The sequence below is a fragment of the Canis lupus genome, chromosome 25 (genome assembly GCF_011100685.1).
Source record: "Canis lupus familiaris isolate Mischka breed German Shepherd chromosome 25, alternate assembly UU_Cfam_GSD_1.0, whole genome shotgun sequence".
Taxonomy (NCBI): Eukaryota; Metazoa; Chordata; class Mammalia; order Carnivora; family Canidae; genus Canis; species Canis lupus.
Window position 1 is genome coordinate 25,735,518 of NC_049246.1, and position 13,120 is coordinate 25,748,637.

The following is a 13,120-nucleotide window of genomic DNA, read 5'->3' on the forward strand; positions in this document are numbered from 1 at the left end:
GCATGAGGCAGAGGGAAAGAAAGGAGCCATGGGCAAAATACTTTATTGTGATTTCTGTGGAAGGAATAGGTAAGATAGGGTAATACTCACTACTTTGAATAATTTCAATAGGCTCTGGGACATAGGGCTGTCCCTGGTTGTCTGATGTTTAGTAATGGAGTTATTACGGCAACTATATAGTGGCCTAGAATATGAAAGCCTGAAAAAGGAAGTAGGTAAGTCTGTAGACTTGGTATTTGTTGGTTTGTATTTGAAAGTGTACCCCTGGGAGACAGACTCCTCTCAAAGAAGGGGGTGATGAGGGATGCAGGAAGCTGAAACAATGTGCCTCAGAACAGGGTGTGTCTAGCACACGCATGTAGGGCAGATGTTAAAGCATCAGGTTACATATTATAAACACATTTGATACAGAGTTGTCACTGATAGGTAGTGTTTGAAGCCATGATTATGAATATCTTTAAGGCAGAAATGAAAAGCAAAGAACTGAAAATGATTAGAAAACAGAAGTTGATGCAGTAGGAAAATCCTCAGGGTCAAGGGAAGAAACGATTTCAAGGAAAAGGCAATGATCAATTTTGTCAGATGTTGCTGAGAGGACAAATAAGACTGAGATTGGCCATTTTATTTAAAATGTTAATTAAGCACTTTGATAACAGCTTCAGATAAGCAGTGGAATAGAAATACTAATTTTTCAGAATTCAAGAGTGAATAGAGATAACCACAATTGAAATTATCTAGTTTAAGGGAGGAAAAAAATTATTAAAAATCAACAAATCCTCAAAGACCCATGGACACCATCAAAATTATTAATATGCACATAATGAGAGTGCTAGAAGGAAAAGAAAGAAAAGAAGGGATGAAAAGAATATTTGAAAAAATAATCACTGGAAACTTCCCAGATTCGATGAAAAACATGAATCTGCACATTTAAGAAGCCCAATAAACTCCAAATAGGATACATTCAAAAATATCTATACATAGACACAATGTAATCAAACCACTGAAAATCAAAAAAAAGAAAAAAAAAAAGTCTTCAAACAAGCAGGAGAGGTACAAGCATGTACAAGTAATCTTCAATAAAATTAGGAGTTATTCTCACCAGAAACCCTGGAGAGTTGAAGTATTTCAGGCAGTGAGATGATATACTTAAGTTCTGAAAGAAAAAGTTTATCAACAAGGAATCTAAAAAAAAAAAAAGGAATCTTATATCCAGTAAAAGTATTCTTCAAAGTGTAAAGAGAAATGAAAATATTCCTAAGTCAACAACAAAAAAAATGAATTGAATTGACAGTTAAATCATACTTGATCATGCTGTATATATAGCATATATATACATATTTGTGTATATATATATATTTGTGAATCTAGGAAATATATATATAAAATATATTTGTATATGTTGCTAGATTCGGTTTCCTGATATTTTGTTGAGATTTTTGCATTTATATTTACAGGGTATACAGGCCTATACCTTTCTTTCTTACGATAGCTTTGTCTGGTTTTGGTATCAAGGTAATAATACTGGCTGCATAGAATGAGTAGGCAATTGTTTTCTCCCTCTCTAATTTTTGAAAGAGCTTGTTAAAGATTGTCATTAATTCTTTAAGTATCTGGTAAAATTAATGAGTGAAACTATCTTGTCTTTTTTTATTGTAGGAATTTTAAAATCACTAATTCAATAGCTTTACTGGTTATTGGACTATCCATATGTTTTACTTCTTCTTTAGTTTGCTTTGGAAATTTGTTCTTTCTAAAAATTTGTCCATTTTATCTTGGTAACCTATTACATTAGCATACAATTGTTCTCCATGTCCTCCTATAATCCTTTCTGAATGTTTGGTAGAAATATTCCACCTTTCATTCCTACTTTTAGTAACTCAAGTCCTGTCTCCTTTTGTCTAATCAGTGTAACTAAAGATTCGTCTTTTTAAAAACATCTTTGTAAGGAATCAACATGGTTTATTCATTCCCTCTATTATTTTTCTATTTCTATTCCATGTACCTCCATTCTAATGTATATTATCTCCTTTTCCTGCCTTCTTTGTGTTTAGCATATTTTTCATTTTTAAAATTGGAATATGATTGATTTGAGATCTTCCTTTTTAATATTCAAACTTATAGCTGTAAATATACCTCCAAGCACTGCTTTTGCTGAAGCTCATGCATTTTGGCATGTTGGATTTTCATCTTTATTCATCTCAGAGCATTTTTAAATTTTCTTTATGATTATTTTAAAAACTGTGTATTTATTTGTGCATTGTTTAATTTTCACATATTTTATAATTTTCTAAATGTCTTTACTATTTATTTCTGATTTCATTCCATTGTCCTGAGAATAAAATGGACAGGAGTGGTAATCTCAAATATAGCGTATATTATTACCAAAAATTCAGAGCCACACAGTACGCACTGGACTTATTTGGAAGTAAGAAAATGGGAAACATATAAAGAGTTATGCACTGTCCTGCCAAAGTCTAATGAATTCTTAAGATTTATGCTGATGAGGGATCCCTGGGTGGCGCAGCGGTTTGGCGCCTGCCTTTGGCCCAGGGCGCAATCCTGGAGACCTGGGATTGAATCCCACGTCGGGCTCCCGGTGCACGGAGCCTGCTTCTCCCTCTGCCTGTCTCTGTCTCTCTCTCTCTCTGTATGACTATCATAAATAAGTAATAAAAAAAAAAAGATTTATGCTGATGAGTCAGAGTTTTAATTCTCTGATAGATATATCTTCCATTCTCTGGCAACCATATTTTTTAGCAGGGTATCTAGGATACTTCTTTACCTTGTCCAATTAGCATAATGCCATCAATTAGTGGACTGGTGCAGCACTGTGAAGAAAGTTTAGATGTTTAAACTGTATAGATTTTATTGCGATGTGGAACAAAGCAGTTAACATAGATCATAAAGTAAAATCTATTGCTGTATTTGCTATTGAAAGTTGAAGCGCTTTTGCACCCCCACTGATGAGATTTCCAGGGGTAAGTATTCACCAAATCAATGTTGGATGTCAAGTACCAGAGGCTGTGTAGATCTCTTGCAGTAAAAATAATACATCCAGTGCAGTAACTGATTGATAGAACCATGTGGTTAATTTTATGGTAGTCCATCATCTGCCATCATGGTCCACATATTTTTGCAGAAGCCAGGGAAGTGAAGTAAGTGAGATGTGACAGATGCTGTTATCTCTGCATTTCTCAAGTCTTTGAGACTTGAAACTGAAATTTTTTCAGGAATTTGATATTACCCCTTATTACTCATTTGATTATATGAAAAGGGAAGCACAGTTTCAGGTGCTTGTACTTGAATTCTCTTACTTTAATGACTCTTACTCAGGTCAGAGAACCAAGGTAATTTTATACCAACTGCTAAGAATATTTATCATAATTATCCATTTGGAAATAAGAGGAAAAAAACCATGGGGCAATTCTGCAGACAAATTGGGTGCCCCATGAAATGAACTCAAATCAAAACTAGCCATCATCTGGCCTCCTTAATCTCTCAATCAGAGGACTGTAGTGGCATTTTGTGTCCCATGAAATGTATCATTTCTATGTAGTTCTCTCTTTTAGTCCATTTTCCTTTGTCTAAATTGCCAGATGGCTCCTTGAAAAAGTTTGGAATAACATGTACTGCATATACATATGATGACATTTCAGCATCTTTACTTAAGAGACCCCGGCCTCTTCTTCAATGTATTTTGGATGAGTGAATTAACTTTGATCTGTTAACTTAGATGAAGGACAATGATTTTCCATAGTGAAAGGTGATACCAGTCCATTTCTCACTGATGGTGATTTTCCTCTTACTCTAGAAAACAAGGAATATCATAGTGGATTGTTTACTTGCTTTACCCTTAAAAACACCATGAGTTTTCAACCAACACCATAAATTCTTGCAAGTAATGGAATCTTGTTTCTGATAATAAAATTCTGCAACATCGCTAATGTTATTCTTAGATCATATAATCACTGTCATTCCCATTGATATCAGGCATCCAGTTCTATGGAAGAATCCCCTACAATCAACCTAAATTTGATTATATTTAAGATAATGGAATCAGGATCACCAGAGAATTTTTTTTACCTGTAAAATAAGCAGCATCTTCTGAGCCCACCCTTGAGAAAAAATAGCCAGGTAGTAAGTAGATCCATTCCAATATTTCCAACAACCTTTACAACTTTGGCAAGGTATTTCTAGCACATCTACTCCATTGCTATAAGCCATCTTTGCGTTCAGGCTTCAAGGAACCACTCTAGAAAGCTATAATCAGTTTTTAGGATGCTTGCCAAAACACTGAATCCTAAAAATTTCATAAGGAACATGCCTTCATGTCAGTGAATTTTCCTCTATCTAGCTTTTTACCTTATACCACTCTAGCCTAATTCATTAAACTCTACCATTCTTGGGACGCCTGGGTGGCTCAGCAGTTAAGCGTCTGCCTTCAGCTCAGGTCGTGATCCGGGGTCCCAGGATGGAGTCCCACATCAGACTCCCTGCATGGAGCCTGCTTCTCCCTCTGCCTATGTCTCTGCCTCTCTCTTTCTGTGTCTCTCGTGAAAAAATAAATAAAATCTTTAAAAAAAAAAACTACCATTCTTTGTTTCCAAATTTTATAAGTACATGTTCCCAAATTTTATCAATACATATCAACCTAGCCATATAATTCCTTTTATATATAGGCAATCATTCCCAGATCAGGACTTGGCTTCCATATTATACTTAGGTTTTATTTTGTTATCAAGCTGTTATGTGTGTGAGTGCTGAGGAGAAAAAGCATTGCTTTGTGAGGCACTTCATATGAGGACATTACATGGTATTCACTGAAGGAGAGGCTTTCCTTTTACAGTAAGGAAGAAAAGTTTGTTCCTACCTGGTGGTAGGATTCAAGATAATTAGTGTTCAAGACTTTCAGTCTCTGCCAATGGCCTCTATTCTATGTGTCCAAGTTCCACTTATCTCCTATCAAGACCCTTTTACTCAGGATACTTGATGTCTGCATATTTTAAAATCAGATCATAGGAACAGTTCAGATCAAGGAAAATAAAATTGTTCCCTAAATATGCAATAGAAGCATTATGACTTATGCCAAAAATTTTGAATCTATTCCTTTCTTTTACATCTTCTCCATTGCTCTCATACTGCTTCACTGCTGGGGTTATTTAATCTCCCAATGTCCTTCCTTTCATCTATACTGCATCCAAATTAACTACAGGTGAAGGAGTAAGGTTGCATATTTTGTAATGTGGTATCTATTATTTTTAGACAAGAGTAAAGTAAGACTCAAAAATTCAATCCTGAATGTATTATTTTTAGAATAATCCCCTGTGTAAAACTTCATAGACTGGCTTACCAATAAAGAAACGCCTCCTATAAGGTTATTAATTGGTGATTCTCTTCATGAGATGTATAATCTCAAGAGAGTGAGAGTAAGTGAGTGACTAGAAAAGTGAGGGAGGAAATGATGCCTTACAAGATACAAGTGATGAGTTAACTATAGTGACTAATGTTTGACGAGTCACAAAGAAACATAGGGAGCTTCATGGATGGTTTAACAGCTCAGTCATAAAGGGCATCCTGGAATAAACTATGGCAAGAGACTATTCCTAGGTCCATGATTTCTCCATGCAATCTATCCAAGGATACATGGGGAAAGAGGGAGGAGAGAGAATTTATCTGCCTGGATCCTCCTGCCTTCTATTCCCAACTGGTCAATGTTCACCCTAAAAGAAATAAAGTTTTTCACATTTCTATATTATGTCATCTGTCTTATTTGGTAGATGTTTGAGAATCCAAGTGCCATGAACTGGTATGTGGAGGGAATATAGCTTTTGTGCTCACTTATGAACACTGAACATTTGTTTTGACATTATGCGAATTTGAAATGTACGCAGAAAAAAGTCCCTCATAACAATGTTCCACCACATGACATATAGACCAGTAGAACATCTTTTGCTAATGTCCTTGAGAACTACTTCTCAAATGGATAGTAAGAGTGATTAAAACTTGCCTTTAAGTCATAAATTAATTTATATTTAAAGAAAATGCTGCAACTTCAATTTATATACAAACTTCCCATGTCAAAATTTGGCAGTCAGTGGGTTACATATCTAAGGATTCATGACAAGAGAACAAGTTGATCAAACTACCATGAAATAAACTTGGCATGCAGTATGGGAATGAGGCAATCTCTGGAAGAAAATAACTTAATACTGTAACAAGGCAGTGGGAACAAATGGTTCCTATTTATTAATTAATTTATTTACTTACTTACTATTTCCCCTATATTTATTTTCAAAACCATTGTTGACAACGTCATTGAGTCAAAAAATGCCTGAAGAATTCCTCTGTACCTGAGCCAAACTACCTTTTTCAACTCACTAATTCTTTGATTTTGTGAGGGGGATTCCTTTTTACTATCACCCTTTCTGCAGTCCTTCTTTCAACCAATTCGCCTGAATAATTTTCATTTTTTCTTTAATGTCTTAATTTAAGCCACTTTTTCAACCCATGAACTATTCCTTCAATTGCCCCATGCATACACTTTGCTTTCATTCCTAGGTTCCTCTATCAAAGTGCCTAGTACCTTCTATGACCATTACAAATTTTCTCACCATCCTCTCATACCCAGTGAGAGCCCACCTCATACTGATGTCTGACAAGTACAACATTATGTACTGAGTTGGTATTTGCTAAAGGATTCTGAGCCTTAAAGGGCATAGCCTCAGCTCCCTATTGTCCTATTAAATACTCTTCCACTCATTTTGCTCCAACAACACTGCATTCTTTGGCATCCCCAATTGCATTGTCATATTCCGGCCTCAAATTTTTGGCATTTATTGCCCTTGCCCTCAACTATTTCCTTCACAGTCTTTTTTCCCCCATCTCAAATCACAATCTGATCAATAACAGGCTCACACTTGTATTTACCATTTGTTATTATATGCCTAGAGCTTCAAATAAAGCTCAAGTAGTCATTTTTGAATATACAAGTAAAGAGATGAGTGAGTGAAAAGTGGATGGGAATATGGAGGCAAAAAAGGGAGTTTCTTAGGAGCATTGTTTAATACACAATAACAGTTTTGAGGGAAATTAAATAAAAACTTTTTTGTGATCAGGAGCACCTGAGTGGCTCAGTTGGTTAAATGTCAAACTCTTGCTTTTGGCTCAGGTCATGAACTCATAGGTTGTGGGATCTAGCCCCAGGTTGGCTCTGGATTCAGTGGGAAGTCTGCTTGAGATTCTCTCCCTTTGCCTTTCTGTCCCCCTCCTGAAATTAATCAGTAAAAAAAAAAAAAAAAAAAAAAAAAAAAGCCTTTTTGTGCCTATGTACCAAGCTGTCTTCTAGATATTTAAAAATAATATTTAACTTAACCTTTCAAAGTCCCTTTGAGATAGATATTATTCAAATTTTGAATAATTAAATTTTTAAATTTTTAAACAGTATTTATGTGGCAGAGCCAAGGCTCAGCCAATTGTTTGACTTGAGTGAGTACTCTGTGTTGTTTTTTTGTTTGGTTTGGTTTGGGATATTTTCTTTTTTTTGCAACATATATCTTAGAATTTACAAAGTACAAAATAACATGGTGCCAAATACTGAGGGGGAAACTTAGATATGGTCTAATTCCTATGAGTTATTAGAACTCAACTTAGGATATTAAAAAAAATTTTTAAAGAAATTTTAAACTGTCAAAGTTTATATGCTTGTCAAAATCATTTCTCTAAAATATAACCAGTTAATAAGAAATGTTAGTAAAAAACTCCAATGCATTAACAGAAGAAAAACCAGTATTATCTGACTCTCTAACATATGCTCTACATTAGTAAAATTTTCAAATTTTGGTTTATAATAATCCTGGAGTATAAACATGCAGATATTTCAGATAGATTATTTATTTTTTACAATCTTCTTTGTCAGCACTTAGTATGTTAAAAGGGTAAAATAAATGAATGGCTTGCCCTACTACCTTGAAATAGCACACTTTTAAAGTATCAACATTATAACATATGCTTAAAAACTATAATATATACTGTTCATTTTAGTCACTGGAAAACAATAAAAAACCTATAAGTTCAGGCAATTATTGTGTACAATTAAAATTTCCAAATGTTTCCTGTGTTTTCTAAGTTAACTTTTTTGTGTTTGATCAAGGTTTTTTTGTCAATATTTCTTTACCTACCCCTACTCCATAGTACATTGTTCTGGGGTAGCAAAACTTACACTTCATTTAATATTCCCTGCTTATATTTGCTGGAGATAGATCCCAAAAGTGGCCATCTTCTAGGAAACAAATCAGACCTCATGCCATTTCTGAGATCATTTTTGTCAGACAATTTGGCCTTTATCCACACCAGCCTAAATGACATTCCAAGATGGTGAGAACTCTTCTGAGATGCTTCAAATAGTATCCTTTACTTTCCAGGATCCTGGTTCACAACCTATTCTAGAATGCTGGTAACTATCAACAGAGAGAGTAGTCAAAGGTCATCCCTTATAAGAATTCTATCTGCTAGAAAATGGTCGGCAGCAGATGATCAGATATTTGCTAATACTGGCACAGTTTGTGGTCTAAAGCAAAAAAAAAAAAAAAAAATCACCAGTTACCTTCAGGTTTAAATCATAAGATCTTTTCTAAATAGAATCTTCAATTACAATGGACTTTGAAGCAGAAAAATTTATACTTCTCAGTAACAATATCTCAATATGTACCACCAATATATTATAGGAGAGATATCACATGTCCTTTTGTTCTCTATTCCAAATAATACATTATTTTAGGTAATTACTAATCTTGATTATAAGAAAGAAAAAAGGAGAAGCAAGATTTTTTTGAAAGCATATCAAAGGGTTTATTTCCAAATGAGCAAAGTGTCCTTGAATAGCCAATAACCAGTAATGATTGAAAATGCATTTTACCCATGAAACATATAACTCCTTATATTTATTCTTCATATTTCTTATATTTACAATTTGACAATACCCACTGGCACATTAAAGCTCTAATAATTCCATTAGAAAAGAAACCTTTATCATATGATTATAGAGTTGTTGGAGATTGAACACAACACTCTTTTGGGTTCTTTTTCCCTAAATAGTGCTACTGGATACTAATAAAACTTTTTTCTTAGAAGTCTTTTCCTACTGCAGAGTGGCTGATGCTATTACTTCCATGGATCCCCTAAATGTATCACTAAGGCATAATAGTAAGGTAGGATCTTCTGTAGATTAAATAAATCGGTTGAGATTTTAGTTTTGTAATACAGGATAGTTGACTTAATCATTGAACTGGAATTTACAAATACCATTTAATCTACTAATTTATTAGCACGTATGATTTCAAGTCATTATGGTTTTACTCCGTTTGATTTCTTAACCCATCTTTGTAGTTAATTAAACCTCAGAAAATGGAAGCTTGTTAAGAGGAATAGTTAGACCTCTTCAGTAGATCATAGACTGGCCCATGATGTATTATGACCAAGGCTTGGTAGAATCAACTTGTGTGACTTTTTTCTCTTTTTTCTCATTCTACAAAAATACTGTTAAAAGTTGAAAGACTTCTACCTAAAAATATTTCAGGAAATCAATTCAAGATCATTCAATATCAAAATAGAGTGATTTGTATGTAAAAAAGATTTTGAAAATTCTGCCTTTTTATATTTAACCACATTAGAAGACCAGTAGCAAGTACTGTTAACAGAAATTAAGTACTGTATCGAAGCTAAACCAAAAATGGTTTGATTAAAGCCTTCTAGAAGTCAAAAAACCAAACCCATGAAATGGTTAGGGAAAAGAAGTGAATAAAATCTGCTGAAATTTTCTGTATTGAAATACATTCTGTTCTTCAGGATTCTCTGATAAGTTTCTTGAACTTTTCTGCAGTCAAACTGTCCTCTGTGCAACATCTTCAGGTAGTTCTTTCTTCTCAGTTTGACCTTAATGACTAAATTCTTCATACTTTCCCATTGTTTTCTCAGTTTCCACTTCAGAGGACAACTGTCTACTTTTCTCTTTTTGTTCTATTTTTGAGCATACACCTGATAAACTGCCATGGCGATACTCAATTCACAGAACTACAGGTTTGGCAAGCTCCAGTCACAGTACAAAGATGCAAATTTAGGAGACCTTACATTAGATTCAATGACTATTTTGTACTACCGAATTTTTATTTTTCAAACCACTTTAGCATTTTTCTTATTAATTTATTTGATCTCTGTATTTATTAAAATATTTATCTTTGGACTTTTGACTTCAACTTAAAAATGTGGAGAGCCGGGTGATGTCATCTCCCATCCAACAAGAAAATTGTTGAATATATATTCCAAGTGAACAAACTTTTTTGAATTCCTCAGAGAACTGAGGTCACAAGGCAAAATAACCAACCTGATATTAAGAAATAGAAAGCCAGGTGCCTGCAGCTTAAAACGAACCCAAGCACTAGTTGTCCTGGGGAATATGCTGCTAGACACCATAGAAGTCAGTAGGAAGATAAATGGTCAACCTCAATGCATTGATGAAGGCTGAATGTGGGCTAGCATGAACGTGAGAAGTCTATATACTGGGATCCCTGGGTGGCGCAGTGGTTTGGCGCCTGCCTTTGGCCCAGGGTGCGATCTGGAGACCTGGTATGGAATCCCACATCGGGCTCCCAGTGCATGGAGCCTGCTTGTCCCTCTGCCTGTCCCTCTGCCTGTGTCTCTGCCTCTCTCTCTCTCTCTGTGACTATCATAAATAAATTTTTTTTAAAAAGTCTATATACCACTCATATTGGGGCAGCCCGGGTGGCTCAGTGGTTTAGCACCACCTTCAGCCTAGGATGTGATCCTGGAGACCTGGGATCGAGTCCCATGTTGGGCTCCCTGCATGGAGCCTGCTTCTCCCTCTGCCTCTCTCTCCATCTCTCTCTCTCTCTCTCTCTCTCTGTCTGTCATGAATAAATAAATAAAATCTTTTTAAAAAAATTCATTTATACCACTCATATTTGTAGCCCCAGCCTTTTTCTGGCATCTCTTCTAGGAAACCCACCAAGCTTTCTTGGGGAAGATAAGATAGAATATCCTTGAAGTGCTGACTCAGGTAAGAAAACATGAGCTACTGCAGGGACCTGCTGGCATCCTTTGCCCCTACCTCCCTTAAAAATTAAAAGGTTTAATCTGTAACAAGGAGAGCAATGACGCATGTATTCTGTGGGCCAATCCAAGAAGCTTGGAGAATTGAAATAGGATAATTAACAAAGAGATAAACAAACAAAAGCCCACACTTTGACAAAGTATGTACAAACTACAGAAATGCAAAAAAAGTAAAGAGAAAATCTTGAAGGCAGATGGCAGGTGGCAGTGGTGGTATATTTACAGACAAGAGAACAAGAATTACAGCAGACTTTTCATTAAAAACCATAGAAGCAAAAAGACAATTGAGTGACATCTTTAAATTATTATAAAAGAAAAAGAAAGAAAGAAAGAAAGAAAGAAAGAAAGAAAGAAAGAAAGAAAGAAAGTCTTGTTAACTCAGAATTTTACACTCAGCAAAAATATCCTTCAAAAATGAAAAAAAATAAAAAAAAAGAAAAAAGAAAAAATAAATAAAGAGCTGCTCAAGCAAACAGTAATTGAGGGAAATTCCTGCCTATAGACTTACTCTATAAGAAGTATTAAATGAAATTCTTTAGTAAGAAGAAATATGACATAGGTCAGAAACTCAGACAAAAGTAAAAATCAGAAATGGAAAAAACTGTGGCAGGCTAGGTGGCTCAGCAGTTTAGCACTGCCTTCAGCCCAGGGCCTGATCCTGGAGACCCAGGATTGAGTTCCACATCAGGCTCCATGCATGGAGCCTGCTTCTCCCTCTGCTTGTGTCTCTGCCTCTCGCTCTCACTCTCTCTCTCTCTCTGTCTCTCTCTGTCTCTCATAAATAAATAAATAAAATCTTTAAAAAAAAGAAATAGAAAAAACAAAAGTAAAACTCTCATTTCTTATTAATTGTTCTAAATAATAAATCATGTTAAGTAATAATAATAAACTATTGGCTGTTAATACATAAATTGAATGTATGACAACAATGGTGGGAGGGATAAGAGGGAGGAATTGGCAATAAGTAGTGAAAATATCGTTACACTACACTTAAAGAGGTATAGTAGTATTTGAAGATGGACTCAGATTATTTAAAAACCGATATTTTAAACCCTAAGGCAACTACTAAAAAAGTTAAAAGTTATTAATGTTAAGTCAATTGAGGAGATAAAAGTAAATAACAAAAAATTCTCGATTAAAACAAGGAAAGGTAGAGAAAGAAAAAAGAAATAAAAAGAAAATACAACAAAAAAAGCAAGAATATAGATATCTAATCCAACTATGTCAATAATAACTTTCAATGTTAATGTTCTAAACACAGTTAAAATACAGAAATTATCAGATCTGATTTTAAAAAAGCAAATAACCAACCCAATTATGTTCACATGATGTCTCATTTTAAATATGAAGATCTTTATAAATTAAAAGCAATAGATAAAGAAATATATGTCATTCAAACACTAACCAAAAATAGCTGGAGTAGCTATATTTATTTCAGATAAATTAGACTTCAAGAACAGGAAAGATTATCAGGGATAAGTATGGAGAGATATTATATAATAATAGAGACAAATTCTCAAAGGAGACATAACATTCCTAAACATGTATTCAGCTAAATAGTAGAGTGGTACAATAGGTGAGGCAAAAAATAGGTGATGTAAGTCTTAATGGAAAATAAACAAATCCACATGGCAAGGGCTATGGTGAATATAGAATTTATACTCCACCTAATGGACCAACATTCAAAAGAAATAATGTTATTGTATTAAGAAAGATTGTGACCAGTATATACTAGTATGCTTAACTATACACCCATGTGGAACTTTCAAAAAGCAGTGAGTAATTTATGAGGGTTCTGAGAGAGAAGGAGTGATGGATATTATAAGGAAAGTCAACAAATGTACAAGCTCCATATTGATCCTGTGGGAGCAATTTCCTTTGGGATAGGGTTCCTATCTAGCCTCCTGCTGTGGTGATTTTTATAGTACCAGAGCAAATACCATGGGCAATAAGTCAAGGCTAGACATCTTCTTCAGTGAAGCCCTCCTTATAGCTC

General features: G+C 34.6%; 1 protein-coding gene and 1 long non-coding RNA gene across 13 annotated transcripts in view; one reads left to right on the forward strand and one right to left on the reverse strand.

Annotated features, from left to right (window-relative positions):
- LOC486076 (disintegrin and metalloproteinase domain-containing protein 20) overlaps window positions 1-13,120 on the forward strand; it is a 160,795-nt gene that overhangs the window by 39,579 nt on the left and 108,096 nt on the right. The window lies entirely within an intron of this gene.
- Window positions 2,841-8,412, reverse strand: LOC111092348. Its single transcript, XR_005378597.1, has 2 exons — window positions 8,219-8,412; window positions 2,841-3,807 (listed from the first exon to the last, which is right to left on the reverse strand). It is a non-coding gene; the product is annotated as an uncharacterized LOC111092348 (long non-coding RNA).